At 34.0% G+C, this 17976-nt stretch overlaps 1 long non-coding RNA gene across 1 annotated transcript; it reads right to left on the reverse strand.

Annotated features, from left to right (window-relative positions):
• Positions 1 to 669: 669 nt before the first annotated feature.
• On the reverse strand, positions 670 to 2454 carry LOC145803040 (uncharacterized). The gene is made up of 2 exons (XR_014345110.1): positions 2345 to 2454; positions 670 to 864 (listed from the first exon to the last, which is right to left on the reverse strand). It is a non-coding gene; the product is annotated as an uncharacterized LOC145803040 (long non-coding RNA).
• Positions 2455 to 17976: the final 15522 nt, after the last annotated feature.

Consider the following 17976-nt stretch of genomic DNA (forward strand, 5'->3'; position numbering starts at 1 on the left):
TATCCTTTTATAGTTCAAATACAAGAAAAGAACCCTTATGATTTTCAAAGCCTCGGAGGAGTGAAAGAGGTGAAAGAGATCAAAGGTGCAGATCATATGGCAATGTTTTCAAAGCCTCGAGAACCCTGTTGCTGTCTCCTAGAGATTGCTAATAAGCACACTTAAAAATATGATATGGCAAATAAAGCAACCTTAAAAAGACTTTTATGAGCTATGTTTTGCTTGTAGCATGATATTTTTCCCCCTTTAATTTGTGATAATAAAATTGTTGTTGTTGCGTTGGTTGTGATTGTTTTCAAACTTTCTACATAAATGTATCTTTCTTTCCTGTTTGTTTGTTTCTTTTTTTTTTCTTTTTTTTAATTTGACATGTAAGTCGTGTTTAAATCATGCATTTGAGTAAAAATTTAAAAAGATAAAGATAAAAATAATTACAAGGGCAAAATTTATTTTACCCCCTTATGATTTTGCTTTGAAATATTTTATCCTTTTATAGTTCAAATACAAGAAAAGAACCCTTATGATTTTCAAAGCCTCGGAGGAGTGAAAAAGGTGAAGGAGATCAAAGGTGCAGATCATATGGCAATGTTTTCAAAGCCTCGAGAACCCTGTTTGTAACGCCCCAACTTCCAGGCCGTTAATTAAGTACAATATTACCACACAAATAGGTTAGATAACCAAAACATCTTAAGATACATATATAACCAGAGTTAGTATCACGGATCATTCGTTTATTTTCCATTGCAGGATTACAAAACATTGAAAACAAAAACAACTAGTCTAAGTCTTCAAATGAACCACCGCTCCAACACTTCATCGTATTTGCCTTTGCAATAACTTTCATCATTATAACTGCTTCACCACCTGGCATGACACGCCATGAGCTTGGAATACCCAGTAAAAACACACACATCCCCATATCTTCTATCAACCAATCAACCATACATAGGACAAATTGGGTAACATAACATGCAAAATTACAACAAGGTTCTATGAATTAGGAGTTTGCCTAGACATCTAGGATCCCCCAAAGAGATCCTTCTACCCAACCACAAGGCTGAACACCGGATTACTCAGACTCCCCCTTTTGCTGCTTTGCAGACCTTACCACCTATGCCCACCTCCTGGTTATTTATCGGTTAGTAACATTGATGGACCTCAAAAGGGACGGCCAAACAAGTGGGCTCGCTTACACCCAAATCGTGCCTAGGGCTCGCTTACACCCTGCACATACCATACCAAATCGTGCCTAGGGCTCGCTTACACCCTGCACATATCATACCAAAGGGCTCGCTTACACCCTGAAACCACCGCATAGAGTCTGAATACATCCGTGTCAACCTAGGGGCTCGTTTAGACCGCTTGCGCAAGACTTAACTCATTTGATTTTAATTCCATTCACATGTTCAATACATAAATCATTCTGAAGCACAAGGGTGAACGTCACCCACTACCAACCCCTTTCCATTTCCCATTTATTAGATCTTTTGCCAAGCAAGCTAGTCACATTCGGTAATTCGGTAATATAAAATAGCATGAGACAAACACAAGAAATGAAATGTAGCCCATGATAATCATACATAGGTATGGTAAGGCAAGAAAATAACATTAGGCATGCTTTAAAATACTTAGAGACAAACAACACAACAAAACACCATTTCCAGCACTGTTCGATTCTGCAGGGCTAACAAGAACGCTTTGGTAAAAATATTTCTAGGTCAAATTAGGGGCTGAAATTGCACAAAAACAATATTCAATCTGTCTAGTTTCAGTTCCAATTTTCAGAAGTTGCACAGCCCCTCCACAAATTCATCTACAAACTATATTCGAAAACCTGTCCAGATTTGTCACCCTTTGGGGAAACTAACTTTTCTCTCAATCTACCCGATGGTTTTCACTCAAATAAAATCTGTTGGAAAGAGGACTCAGAGTTATAAATTTTGATAGAAGAACCAACATGAGGTGATTTTTCTAGAATTTTATAAAATTGCTAAAAGGGGACTGTTTTTCAGAGATTCAGGACCAGATTTTTCAACAATTTATCCAAGCCCTAAAAACAAACAATTTGGAGCTAATAAAATTTTCACAAACTCTAAACACACCAAATATCCTACCATAAATTCAGATTTGAGAATTAAATAGATTTGATATTTATTTTAAATTAGGGAAGTTGCAGCAGTGCCTAATTTCACAAATTTGCAAGACAATGGCAATTGATCATACCCACACTTCATCATACACCAAAAACCTTATTTACCATTAATTTGCAACACAAGAGGCATATTAGACAATAGAAGGAGATGGTGAAAGAATTGGAGAAGACAAAGGAGGGGTATGTTCTTACCTTTTTTAGAGTCACCCTTATTATTATTTTTTTTTTCTTCTTCTTCTTCTCTACTTCCTTTGATCACACTTTCACCCTCTCACCCTCTCCCTAGGCTGTTGAAAATGTGTGGTGAAAATTGAGACAAAGTTCTCAATTTATAAGCCATGAAATAGGGCTAGCTTAATGACTAAGAAAAAGCATAAAAATCTAGATATTTTTCCATTGCTCAAATAAGTATTAAAATAAATAATAAAACTATTTATTTAAAGATATGTGTAGATATTTATTTAAAGATATTTATTTAAAGATATTTATTTGCTCAATTAAATAATAAAGGTTCAAAGAAAATAATAAAAATTCAAAGAACTAATAAATATTCAATTAGGCTAAAAATAAATTTGATGAATTAATTTAGAAACTAGGAGGTACATAAATAAAAGCCAAGTGTTAGGGTATTTCCAAATATAAAAATGGCATTCTATGATTTAATTATAATACAAAATAAAATACAGAAAAATAATTCTTTCTTGGACCATTTTGTAAAATTTTATAAAATTTGGGATTAAAATGTAATTGACCTAAGGCTTAGGGTATCAAGTGTAATTACCAAAAATTAGGGTCTTTACACTGTTGCTGTCTCTTAGAGATTGCTAATAAGCACACTTAAAAATATGATATGGCAAATAAAGCAACCTCAAAAAGACTTTTATGTGCTATGTTTTGCTTGTAGCATGATATTTTTCCCCCTTTAATTTGTGATAATAAAATTGTTGTTGTTGCGTTGGTTGTAATTGTTTTCAAACTTTCAACATAAATGTATCTTTTTTTCCTTTTTGTTTCCCTTTTTTTTTAAAAAAAAAATTTGACATGTAAGTCATGTTTAAATCATGCATTTGAGTAAAAATTTAAAAAGACAAAGATAAAAATAATTAAAAGGGAAAAATTTATTTTACCCCCTTATGATTTTGCTTTGAAATATTTTATCCTTTTATAGTTCAAATACAAGAAAATAACCCTTATGATTTTGAACTAAAGTGCAAATCTAACTCAGGGCAAAATTAGTTAAATACACCTATAATATATTCTTTCTCTTCTCTAATATATATAATTTCCTATCTTAATCATATATTTAACAAATAAAATCATAGTAAACTTGTGATAACCCAACCCATATTATGCTTAATTATGCATGTGATTATGTGTTTGACATGAATTTGCAAGTTTAAGTATGTGAACTATGTGATTTTGGAATTATATCTGTCGAATGTAGGAATATCTGTTGTAATTACAACTTTGAACTGAAATTGAAAGCCTTAAAGGCGCCAGAAACTAAAATCGACTTCATATCTGTATTTAGCATGATTTTTAGAGCCTACGGTGAAATTTTGTAAAATTACGATTCGTAATGTTTAATTAGCCTAATTTATAGGTATCTCTAACTTTTTGAGTTCTTCATTGTTAAGAGACTTGCTAAAGAATGACTTAGAGAGAGAGAGAGAGGAAGAGGAGAAGTTAGGATTTTGGAAGAAATTCAATGGGCAAACCCTAGATTTGAACTAAGGTATGGTAATCTACTTGGAATCTTTGTATATATCTCATCTTGTACTTGAAATCAATAGGAAATTGGGAATTTTGAGCTAGTGTGTTGATTTGTGTAATGGCTTGAAATAAAATCAAGAAATCCCTTCAACCTTGTGTGATTTGAGCTCAATCGTGTGAATAATTCATGAAATAAACTCTAGATGGTTCATACAACCAAGGTTTGTTGAAAGATTGTCTGTGTATATATATATTTTGAACTTGATCATGAGGTTTTGTATATGTATAGAAAAAGATGAGACCTTGATTTTTACATTGAAGCAAGATTGATGTGTTTCAATTAAAATTATACTTGAATCATGTTAGTATATCAAGTTTTTGAGTGAGTTTTGCATGAATTTGGGTTTGAAATTGAGTTTGGGAACTTGGCTTCAAAACTCTATTTTCAAACTGTTTAGAACTGCCCAGACTGCTCGTCTGGCTACGAGCTCCGCACAAGCAGAGCATAGACCAAATCTAGGGAAACCATTCTACTCGCTCGAGCGGCCACCACCTCCATACGAGCGGAATCTTACCGCTCGAGTGGTTGGACTGACTGCACGAGCAGCCAGTAAGGGAGAAAAATTCTGCTTTCTCGTGTTAATCTCTCCGGCCTCCTGAACGCATTTCCGACCTTATTTAAACCCTCCGGGAGATGAAATGATGGTTAGAAACCCATTAAAAAGGGTTGTGAACTATTAAAAGAAAAGTGTATGAAATAAAACGAATTTTTTATCGAATGTATATGCGACATGTTTTGTGTAGGTCGTGTGCCGGAGGCGACGCCACAAGACCAAGTGCACTATGAGTAATAGTATTGTAAAGATATGTTCTTAATTGATTATTTTGATCCAGGTACGATGACTTATTCTGATACTGTGTTTTCACTGAAATAAATGAGTTTTATGAACGTTATATGACATGTGCAATATGGACCTAAAGTCGTTCCATTTATGCTATGATGTGCTTTGGCCCGAAGCTGTTTTGATATATGATTGGGCTCGAGGCCGTTTTGATATATGATTGGGCCCGAGGCCGTTTTGATATATAATTGGGCTCAAGGCCGTTTTGATATATGTTGGACCTGAGGTCGTTCTGTTATATGTTGGGCCCAAGGCCATTTTGATATATGATTGGGCCCGAAGTCGTTTTGATATATAATTGGGCCCGAGGCCGTTCTGTTATATGTTGGGCTCGAGTCCATTCTGTAATATGTTGGGTCTAAGGTCGTTCTGTAAGTATGATTATGGATAACGTTGTGAAGGATGTAATTGTGGAAGAGTATTGTGTTAACATAATATGTTTTTTTTTTTTTTTAAATCAAGATTATTCATTTGATTCTCTTTACTTTACTACTATTATTCATTGAGCGTTCCTCACCCCCTATGTTGTATGTGTGTAGGTGATCAACATAGAGGTCAACCTTAGAGTCTACCTCAGGAGTTATTTTTGTCAGCCTGTTTGGTCGAGTCTCCAAGATGGAGCTTTTGGTTTTTGACTCACATTTTGTTATGACTTTTAGTTCGTTTTGCTTATGATCTTGGGATATGTAAACCATATGTATGGAATTCTTATTGGTACATAAGTTTCTGCATGGTCATGTAAATATGTGAATTTGTTATCTTGTAAGCTATATAATTTTGATCATATTGGCATGGCTCAATGAACTTCTTTATTTGCGTTATGTTTCTATTTATGACCCCATTATTATAATTATTCTACATGTTTGTTTGAGGCCTAAGGTAATCAAGTGATTACTTGCCGGTCATGATCTGAACTTTTAGAGGTGCGTTTGGGTCATGACAAAACTAAACACCTAATTTATTACCATAAAATTATTTTAATTTTAACCCAATTTCTTATTTAATAATATTTTAAATTAAACATAAAATTATCATAAATTAAACCATAAGATTAAGGGAAATTTTTTTTAAGATCCCTGATATTAAGATTTTATAAGATAAATGACATACGATATTTTCATAGTAGTTAAGGTCCCTCAACATTTTCACAGAAAAAATTTAATTTAGAGAAATTTCGCCCGACTCAGATAAATTTTGGTCCCGACATAGAGAAATTTAAATTTTGACAAAGAAATACCAGATAAATTTCTCTGGTATGATCACAGAGAAATTTCATCAAGGGACTTTAGCCAATAAAAAAAATGTAAATTACAATTACACCCCTAAGGTTTGGGCTTAATACATATCATCCCTTAATGTTTGGGATATTACGCTGACCCCCCTGTCATTGTAATTATTTAGACGAAATTAACATTGGTATCAAAAAAAATATATATTTTTTTAATTCTTCTATTCCTTTTTTTTTTTTCTTTCTTTCTTTTGCTTTATTTTTTTTTCTAATGTCATTTTCTCTGTTTTTCTACCAGGAGTTGTTGCCTTTTATATAAGGGGGATTTGTGAAATGAGACTATTAACCACAACGGTGAGAGTGTAATTTCTATAAGATGTAATTGGATCAAATCTCAGGGATGGTCAGTATAATTTACCCTACAAAAATATTTTGCACAATGTATAACCATATTCACCATGATATAAGTATAATAAAGAGAAAGACGGCAAGACAACTAGGACAAGGGTGGCGGCAACTAGTAGATAGGATATGGGAGTGTTGGAAAAGATGAAGATATTTTGGGGTTTTCCAAAAATTGATGCAGTGAAATAAGAAAAAAAATTAAATAATTTAAATAATATGTGGTGTAAAGGCCTCATTTGAGAACATGCTATTTTAATAATTTTTTAACTTTTTACAAAAAAAAAAATATGCAAAAAAATAAAAAAGAGTGATATACAACTTATAATAACTTTTTTACCTTTTTTATTAAAGCTGAAAGTTATCAAATGAAACCTAAAAAATTAATGTGTAGTAAGAGTTTGTGTGGTTAGGGGTGTAAAAATGGTTCGAGCCCCGTTGTCACAACCCAAACCCACCCCTATAGGTTTAGTGTCGTAACCGGCTAGTAATCTGAGATTACCAAAGGCCTTCCTGTACAATCAAAATAATCGAGGCTAGCGGAAGCAATATACAAAAACACCAATAGTCCAATGACCTGTGCATCTATAAGAACAAATATTTACATGCAAAAACGTTAATTTACCCACATTCAGTGCATAACTTGTAACTTAACATTTTATATATAACAAGAGTTTACTTCTTGATCAAAAGCTTGACAACGGCCTTCCAGGCCTAGCCCCAACTTGGAGGCACTCAAAATAACTCGGAAGGCTTCAAAACAGTGACTCAGCTATAGACCCCTTCTAGGCTTGCCTTCCAAAATGCTCACCTATACATATATATAAAAACAGTGAGCTAAAACCCAGTGAATAACATTAACATAAAGGGGTTAGTAAACGAATTCCAAACATAATATCCGTAAAACAAATCATATCACAATCAATCATATCAGTCTCATATCAGAACATAACGTAATGTTACATCTCACAGAACATATCACATATCGTCTTCCGACTAGAGTAATCGATTCCGGATACCGATTAAACACTGTCACGACCCAAACCCGCCCCTATCGGTTTAGCACCGTAACCGGCCAGTAATCCGAGATTACCGAAGGCCTGCTTAACAGTAAGACAATAATACAGAGTACAGGGGCTGGCGAAAGCTAAAACAGTAATTAAAAGATGTCCAATGAGCTGTGACAATCTGTATGCAAAAAGACTTTTCATAACATATTCACATTCAGTACCAAGCAACACATACATACATCATATACAATCATTCAGGTTAGGGACCAAGTCCCTACCATAATAGTACAGTAACAGTCTATACAGTTGGTACAAAATAGAAACAGAAAAAGGGAAATCTAAAACACCCCGAAGCAGCCTTAGCTTGGCAGCACTTGGAACCTCAAGGTGAGGCACGATGGTTGGCTTGACAAAACAAGAGCTAATCCGACGCTCTTAACTCCGGTCCAGTGCCTGAACACCTACATATATATATAAACAGTAAGCTAAAGCCCAGTGAATAACATATGCGTAAAGAGGTTAAGAATGAATGTCCTTCCAGTATTGAAAACAGTCGTTTGTCAATCTATCAGTCATTCAGTTTGTGGCTCATAATTCATGCCATTGCAGTCATTCAGAAACTATAATAGTCATATGTGGTACATCCAATAGCAAAACAGTACAGTAGGTCTTAACAGACCGAGCAGTCAATGATGGCCATCATATCAGTAAACAGTAGTGGTTCTAAACATGGGAACCGACAGAGATCTCTGTGACAGTAGCAGTACAGTACAGTAACAGCAAATTGTTATGGATGCCACGAATACAGTTCACAAATAGGACAAACATTCATTTAGTAAACAGTGTTATTTCATAAAGCAGTACAGTCATTTGTTCAGAAAATAATCTCAATTGAACATATCTTTACAACATTGTTACTCACAGAGCACTGGGCTGTAAGCAGCTAGAGCGTCCTCGGATGCCAACCCTACACAGTTACAGAACGAACACGCACTAAGCTACACAGTTGGGAATTAATAACTTAATCCCTAATTTGCCTCGTTGTGGTTCTACATCAATATCCTCATTAAGATGTCTTAAAATAGGCCTAAGAATGCCTAGGATGGAATGAGGATGCAAAGATGCACTTTAAAACACTTTTCAGAATTTTTCAGAACACAGGGGTCTCGCTCGAGCGTGGCTTTCTACGCTCGAGCGGACATGCAGACAAAGGATCTCCGCTCGAGCGTGACTTCCGTCGCTCGAGCGGACTGTAAGCTACAGTAAAAGTACTGGATGCACAAAAATCATGCTCGACGGGCGCTCGATCCACGCTTGAGCGTGAGACACAAGTCCTCGCTCGAGCGTGAACTCTCTCGCTTGAGCGGACTGTAAACACATGCAAAGTACTGGATACACGAATTTCACGCTCGAGCGTCACTTTCTACGCTCGAGCGGACTTCATGTATTCAAAGTGTACGCTCGAGCGTGGAGTTACTCACTCAAGCGTGGGTCCAAAATCTGGAAATTCCAGATTTGAACCTCAAACTCAAAACTCAACTTTAAATCATCAAATTCGATCCTCTTGGGCTAATTTTCTGGAAAACACTTGCAAACTCATAATATGACATGTTTCAAAGATCAATTTGAGAAATCAAAGCCCAAGGGTAGTTCAATTAAGCACAATTTTCAAATAAACTTCAAGAACATGAAGAACAATGCAAATTCAACACATGCATGGGTTCCTTGAAATTCCAATGCTCTAAAACAAGATCAAATGCAAGATTTAACTTCAAAACATGGTGAGTTCATGGACTATAACACAAATGTGGACATGCATGCAATAATTTCTTTGAAAACAACCTCAAACTTCATGATATACACATGCATGCATGATATAAGCTTCAATTCAACGATCATAAACCAATTTATGACCTTAGGCTCCTATCTACCATGAATCATGCAAGAACCAACTTGATTTCACAATTAAAATGATGAAATCCTTACCTAGGTTCCTTAATTGCAAGAATGGAAGCTCAAATATGCAATCACACTTCAAAATCTCCAAGTCTCCAAGCTAAATGCCTAGATGAACTCAATTTCTCCTATCTCTCTCTCTCTCTAGTCGGTTGTGTATAAGGAAATGGCTGAGGAAATATGATAAAGCTAACATAAGGAAATCAAACAAATGGCTCATGGAAGTCCACTAAGTGGCATTTTGGTGAATAAGTCCAACTCTTATAATTTAACACTATTTAATCCAATTTAATCATACCAAATCACATTTCAATTAAACATGCCATAAAATCACACAAATTCTAATTAGGACATATCACCAATCAATTACGGATTTGGCCGCTGATAAGGCCTTCAATTTGCAGTTTAAAACATAACATATGAACAGATCATTTAACAGTCAAACAGATAGACATGCATTTAAACTAACACACTCAATCAATTAACTCAGAATTTCAATCAATTCAATTACTTATCATGATCAGTCTCAGTTTAGCAGTAATCAGTGGTGTTATCAGTAAATAGTAGTGAGGGTTGTCACAAACACATATCACCACAATGAAGTGGTTAACGAGATCTCGTATCACATGTATGTCATGGACCCGCACTAATGTGTCATCCTTCATGACTTGGGACTATCCGTGGATGCCATAATAGATTCGCAAATAGGATATTCATTCACATAATCAAAATAACATTTTAGAAATTATAGCTTATCGATAACAGTTAAAACATAATTCTTATCAATGTATCTTTACAGAAATGTTACTCACAGTGGCCTTCCAATACCAGTTGTTCGGTCTTCGAGTCTTGACCTACAAACACAAGTATTCATAGCACAATTTCTCAATATACGTTTGAGTCAATCAGTCGATTCTTAACCTTCTTCAGTTATCCGTTACTTGTTCGTTCGGTTGTTTCTATTCTTTCTTTAATTTCTTTCATGCTTATAATATGTATATGGATGTGTATGACACGTGAAAATCATGTAAATGAAGGCTCATAAATCAAAAAATGAAAAAATAATAAAATTGGAAAATCTGCCCTGTTTGGCCGCTCGTACGGTGGCCTTGGCCACACGAGCGGTGGTGAAGCAGTGTGCTACTTTGAACAAATCAAGGTTGGTCACTCGAGCAGTGGCCCAAGCCGCTCGAGCGGTCTGGGTTAAAATGGTGGTCAAAACTACTCTGCTAAAGCAGTGCAATGCTTTAGCAGATTCAGTCACAATTTATGCAATTTAAGTCCAAAATCTACTAAGATTACATCCTTTTAAACATAACAAATGCTAAACAAAATTCATGGTTCCAAATTGAGGCCCAAAACCATGCAAAAAGTTTAAAACTTTTAAATTGTATTGCAACATCATAAACCATGCAAATTGGGTTCCGATCTTCAAGTTTTCATGGAGTTGTCTCCTTCACTTCCTCACCTCATGCAAGGAACTAAATAAATGAAGAATGTTTTGGTGAAATCATATCATGCATGTAGGATGTAGGAGTTAATTCATTCCATTCTTCTAAATTAAGACATGCATGATCAAAGCTTTTAGATATAAGAATAAATCCTTTAATTAATCTTGAAATTCATCTAATTACAGTTCAGACCTCAAGGATTTGAGTAAACATGTCAATTTCATAGAATAGGTGAAGTATGCTTACCTAAGATGAACAATTCATGGAGGATTAGGCTTCAAGTTCTAGTTCCTCTCCTCTTTCTCTTACTTTTCCATTTCTCCTCTTGCTTCTCTATTTCTTCTTCTAATAACCTATGTTGAACACTCACTCTTCAAGACTCTCTCTCTCTCTCTCTCTCTCTCTCTCTCTCTCTCTCTCTCTCTCTCTCTCTCTCTCTCTCTCTCTCTCTCTCTCTCTCTATGTGTGTGTAACTCTAGTTCACCAAGCCACTACACCACTCACTTACTCCTACAACGAGTCATAATCTAGCTCTTTGTTATTTATACACATAGTGGCTCTTACAAATAACCTAATAATAATAATAATAATAATAATAATAATAATAATAATAATTCATTTCATTAATTAAATTGTAGTCAAGTAATTCAAATTCATTTAATCTCATTATCTAATGATCTTAATTACACTAAATTAAATTATACTAAGATGGATTAGGCTTTAATTTCCTATCTTTAAACTTGATACAAGTAATGAGGGCCAAACATAACTTTACGAATCAGACAAAAATCAATTTTTAATTAAACTTTCCAAATGAGTCTAAAAATTCCAATTAACATATCCATGTACTCAATTTCAATTTATGAACCCAATAAGGTCGTCAATTTCAATTCCAAAGTTGTATTCTCAACAAATAATTGCCCAATTTGGACAGATATACACTAATTAAATCATACAATCCACAATTAACACATGGATAATTCAGATAATTATAATTATCATTTTTGGAGTGTTTCACCCGTGGGCGGCCTGAAGCACACACGAGGCTAGAGGTGGGCCTGTGGCACCCGAATTTTTACCATGATTATATTAATATAAATAAAATAAAATAATAATAATAATAAATAAATAAATAAATACATAAATAAATAAATACAATTCCGTAGTATATCAAAAAGTGCTTAGTGAAAACTTGTGGTTTAAAACGATAGCTGTTATTAATTTTTAATTATTAGAAATCTTTGTTTAAAGGGATGGATTGTGGGACATCATATTTGTAATATTAAATATTTAGCAAGCGGTAAGTGATGTTTTATAGTTTGGTAGTGAGATTTTTAGACGTGAACCTAACTTATAATCATACGTAATTTTAGGGATCATTGTATAAACTACCCAGAGGAAAATAACCGTGCCAATTGTGAGAAGCCAAATCAATTTTTCATGTGCCAAAGAGTTATGTGACTCTTGGGAATATTAGGGGTTAAAGCCTAAGGGGTGAAACAGGTGCCAATAAGGGGTTAAAACTTGAGGGGTGAAGAACAGGTGGCAACGGGTGGCAATGAGAGAAATTACCTACGTGTGTGTTTGTTTTGCTTGGGCCTTACTCTTAAGACATGTATAAATATGGAAGGTTGGCGCTGTAGCAAGAACACTCAAACCAGAGCATTCAAGCAAACGTATAAGGAATTCAAGTTATAGAGGAGTCTTAGAAACGAGGAGTGAGTGAAGGTTATTCTCGGAGTAAGTGTAAGGTGAGTTATATTATACCTTGCGTTATCATAATATGTTTTCTATATGTCTTGAGTTATCATATTATATTTTACGAATGTTTTGAGTTACCACAATTTATTTTATATAATTTATGTTTTATGGTTATGTTTATGTTTCAATTATGTGGATTATTTTCTGAACTTTATTTGCTTAAATTAAGGGACTTAAATAAACCATTGGCCCCTATTTGGCCACCTTGTGGTCCTCTATTTGTCATGGATCCATTGATCCTTGTTCTGATTGTCACTCCATTGACCTCTGTTCTGTTTTGTTCTATACCATGGTTATAATTATTTACGTAATTTCTATATTTCAGTTTATGCCATTTAAATAATTTATTTATGCAACTTAAATTATGTTAATGTTTTAACTTAAATAACTATCCATGACTATTTTGTACCCCTATAATATTTCTCACTCTGCTATGTACTTATAGCTGTTACCCTTTTCAAGTAACGAGACTTAGCAGGATCAAGATGGGGGATAGACCATAGTGTTTTCTTTTCTTTTTTTTTTTTTTTGTGTACTATCTGTATTTCTAATTGGACACCTGGAATAAAATAAAAGCCTAAATGACTATGTTTGATTCCTTTTAATAAACATTTGGTATCCAATTATTTTATTTTAATTTATTTAATTTATCCACTTGCACTACGACTACAAAATTATTAGAATTATTTTATTTTTATCTTGTTGCGACGCTGAACCTTTGGGTACCGGGTTTGGGTCGTAATAGGGCCCGGCCTGTTTTGGTCCGGTTAGGCACAAGCTCGAGCCCAACCCAGTACATTGGACCTGGGCATAGGTATGGGCCTGGGCCTGGGCCCTTCATTTGAGGCCCGACCGTTAGCTTGGTCCAACCCCAAAAAAATTTGGGCCCTACGCATGGCCCGACCTAGCCCACCTGATGGTCAAATTTCAAAACAAAATAAAAAAACAACAACTTGCAATGGTTAAATAATTAAAAAAATATTTAAAAAATAAAATAAAATAAATAAAATATTGATCTTGCAAAAATTTTAAAAAAAATAAAAACAAAACAAAATAACACAATAGTCAATGTCATTTTCTTGCAATGAATGAATAAATATATATATTTCAACCTGTTACCCAAAAAGCAACCTAAGATAGGGGTGAATTAGGTTTTTACAAATTAAAATAAATAATTCCCAATAAAAATTACAAACTAATACATCCATCAGAACAATAGGAAAATCAGATAAATATGGCAGTGCAAGCAAGAGCTATGCTGCTCTTTATGTGTAGTAGAGCTCAGTGCTTTGTTCTGTTTGACATGGCCCATTCCTTCTTCCCGTTCAAGAAATGGCCGTTGCGAAGTTAAACTTTGAAAATTAGCCGTTGCAGTCGGTAAAACTGAACTGGAGCGCCAGTCGCCCTTTCGGACGTCTGGCCAAAAACCTGTCGAGCCGGCCAATATATCTATCGGCCAGCCAAAAGACCTGTACAACCGGCCAATAATAAATATGAATGAAAAATAAATAAATAAAATAAAATATTTGAACAGTCATATTACCATTTACTACAATGGCAATATATATATATATATATATATATATTTTTAAATTTACTTCACTCTTTCAAACTACTATAAATATCCTCTATTTTTCAAAATAAATCTCACAAATAATTCTCTCTCTCTCTCTCTCTCTCTCTCTCTCTCTCTTAAACTCTCAATCTCTCTTAACTCTCAATTAATTTTGAAGTGACATCCCTAAGTAACAATTGCAATTGTACAATAAGAAACTTTTATCAGAAGAAGTAAATTTCTCTATCGCATTCGCCAGTCAGCAACATTAATTAATTTAATTAAATTTATTAGCTACTCATTTTGTTTCATTAATTATTTGTGCACATATATTAATTATTATTTTTTAATCATTGTATTTACACATTATTTAAATTAATTGTTAATTCTTATATATTGTTTTATTTACATTACTATGTATCATAATATTCCTAATGTTTATGTCGATGTTGATACATATAGTACAAAACATGAATCTGTTGATTCTCCTTCTAATATCCTTCTTCCAATAGTTGGATCCCTCTTCCAATAGTTGGATCATCATCTAGGGGCACAACTAGTACTGTTTGAGAACATTTTGGAAAAATATCTATAAATAATCCTGATAGTACAATTACATTTAAAGAAAAATGTAAATATTGTGCACATTTACTTAGTGGTACATTTGCAGGGGTACTAGTCACCTAAAAAGTCATGTTAACAAACATTTACAAAGTCAACAACCTGATATTAGAAGTCAAATGCAATTAGAGGCTTCATCAACTGATAATTTGCAAACATTTTCATATGATCCTATATGTGTACAAAATTCTGTAGTTGATTACATTATTAAAAAGGAACAACCTTTTACTACTACTGAATGTCCCAATTTTACCGAAATGATTCACGAAAGTTTTGCACCGCAATATCAAAGTTTTTCAAGGAATACTACTAGAAACAAGATTTCAAAGAAATTTGAGGATGTTAAAAGTGAATTATTTGACATCTTTAAAAATTTGAATGGAAGGGTTTGTTCAACATTTGATCTATGGTCAAATAATAGTTTTGAATATCAATGTATCACGGCACATCTTATTGATAATGATTGGAAATTAAATAAAAGAATTATTTCATTTAAATTAGTTGAACTTCCATACACTGGTCATTCGCTTGGTGTAGAAATAAAAAATGTATTATATGAGTGGGTTTTGCAAAATAAAGCCTGTGTTTGGAAAGATTTTCAAATCATAATTCTACCCGCACATTCTAATATCATGTTTAGATAGGGTTTTCAAACTATATTTCTACAACAAACAGAAAACTTTGTTAAAGGCGGGATTTTCATTTTTTTTTTTAAATTTGGCCTAACCGGTCGTTCCACCGCCCACCGGTCATCTAGTCGGTTGGTCAGAATAGTGTATTTTTTATTTATTTATTTATTTTTATTTTTTTGCAATTCACACATGTTAATTTTTATATATTCAAAAAAAATATTTCTCGAATTTTTAAAAAACATTTATGAGCTTTAATAGAATTTTGAGTTGTATGTTTGGTTATGAGTTGTAAGTTTTTGTATCAAACATTATATGTCACATCAAAAATTTCCAACTCAATTCAAAACTCTTTTCAAACTCATTCACCAAACAAATGTTTCACACTCAAATCATAATTCCAAACTCACAAACTCAAAATACAATTTCTATTCTCAAATCATATTTAGAAAGTTCTACCAAACGCTACCAAAATATTTACGATTAGTTTAGCTAATGCAGTATATTATAATCAAATTGTAGCTCATTTAAAATCAACTTTACAATTACTTGTTGAAGGTGATTTATTACATGTTCGTTGTTGTGCCCATATTTTAAATTTGATTGTTAAAGAAGCTATGCATGTATATGAGACTTTTGTACTTGTAATAAAAAATGTAGTTGTTACTATTATGTCTTTTGCTAGTCGAATTTCAGAATATAGAAAAATTTGTCAACGAGAAAATATGCCATTTAAAAAATTAATTTTTGATGCAGATAGTAGTTGGAATTCAACGTATAATATGTTAAAAATAGCTTGTAAACAAAAAAAAGCAATAAATTTATTTTTTGCAACAGCATCAATAGGAAGAGTACTGACTCCCACAGAACTTAATTGGCGCCAAGTAGCCTTGTATAAAGATTTTGTAAAAGTTTTTGATACTTCAACAAAATTATTTTCTTATATATATATTTTTTTTATTTCACCATTTGTTTTACATATGCTAGTAGAAATAATTAAAATTTTCGTAAAATATATGAGTAATGAATATTAATAACCATTATTACTTCAATGAAAGCAAAATTTGATAAATATTTTGATCATTTGCCTCATCTTTTGGGTTTAGCCATAATAATTTATCCTAGGTGTAAAGAAATTGGTTTACAAGAATTTTTTGAACGTATTTTTATAGATCAAACACATTTTGTCTATATTAACCTCTATTATGCAAACATGCAACAGATTATTTGAAGAATACAGAGTAGCTGCATCTGTAAATACACATGCACACACTACACTAGCAGTCTCATCTCAAGACGGGAGATTAAGTGTTTTTTCAGCAATAAAAAGTAGAAGAATATCTTTGTTAGGTTTTTTTTATTGGCAATCCCGTTTGACAAAACTCCTTTCAGTTGTATTTATTTTCGCACTTTTATTTCAGTGAGGATATGAGTGTTTAGATGCGAATCCAACCCAAATTGTGCCTTTCAGAGAAGTTTGTGTTGACAAAGCTTTCAAGATTGCCACTTCGCTGATTATGACGGAGCGCCCCTTGGCGGGTCCGGGGCAGCGCCACGGCGGGGTCGAGGGGCAGCGCCCCCGAAGCAAAATGCAAAAAATGCATTCAAAGTTGCCATTCGATCATGTTTTATTTTTCCAGATTTTCCAGTTTTGGCCTGTCCGCTCGAGCGGGACATCGGGCGCTCGAGCGTGGATTGGAAGCTCTCAGCATCTCTGCAGTCACCTGCAAAAGTACTGGATAGTGTGGTTTACCGCTCAAGCGGCAAAACCGACGCTCGAGCGTGGAGCCTGTATGAAATCACAGAATTTGAAGTCTCCGCTCGAGCGGGGAAAAGGGCGCTCGAGCGGACCGCGCGAATCCAGATTTCCAGATTTGATAAAGAGTTCGTTTTCGGCCCAATCTAGGATTACTTTTTGGTTCCCTATAAAAACTTGGTTTTCTCCCAAAACTAGGTGATTGATTAGGACTTCTCCAGATCTTCTTTTTGGTTTCTAGGGTTTATATCTGGGGATACTTTGGGAGTTTTCTTTGATGTTTTTATTGAGTATTCAACTCATGATCTAAAGAGAGTACATCAAAGGTTTGTTTGTTATACACAAAAGAGAGAGTTATTCTTCAGTTGTGGATTCTGAAGAATTCGAGCCTGAAGCTTTGGTGGAATCCGGAGTGGCTCATCAGAAAGACAATTCTGTGGTGAAGATGGGGTTGGAAGAGGCACATAGAGGTTGGTTCAATTAGGCGTTGTGGATTCGCTAGGTAATTGAGAGTATACCTGTGTAATTCCTTTAATTCTTCTTAGTGGATTGTTCTTGTGGCTGTTGCCCGTGGTTTTTTGATCACAGTTGGAGGTGTCCAATTGTGGTTTTTTCCACGTTAAATCGCTGTGTCTCTTTGTCTTGTTTGTTTGATTGGGATTGTTATATTCTGCTTAAAATTGATACATAATCACAAATCAACATCTAGGGGATTTCTAGATTTTTCAATCTTAACATACAAACATAAGTAGTTTTGAACTACAACGTTATTTGGAAAGCCCATCAGTAGATGATTCCGATGATTTTGATATTTTGGAATGATGGAAACAAAATGAAACT

The sequence above is a fragment of the Camellia sinensis genome, chromosome 1 (genome assembly GCF_055761805.1).
Source record: "Camellia sinensis isolate YWXY chromosome 1, ASM5576180v1, whole genome shotgun sequence".
In the NCBI taxonomy this organism is placed as follows: Eukaryota; Viridiplantae; Streptophyta; class Magnoliopsida; order Ericales; family Theaceae; genus Camellia; species Camellia sinensis.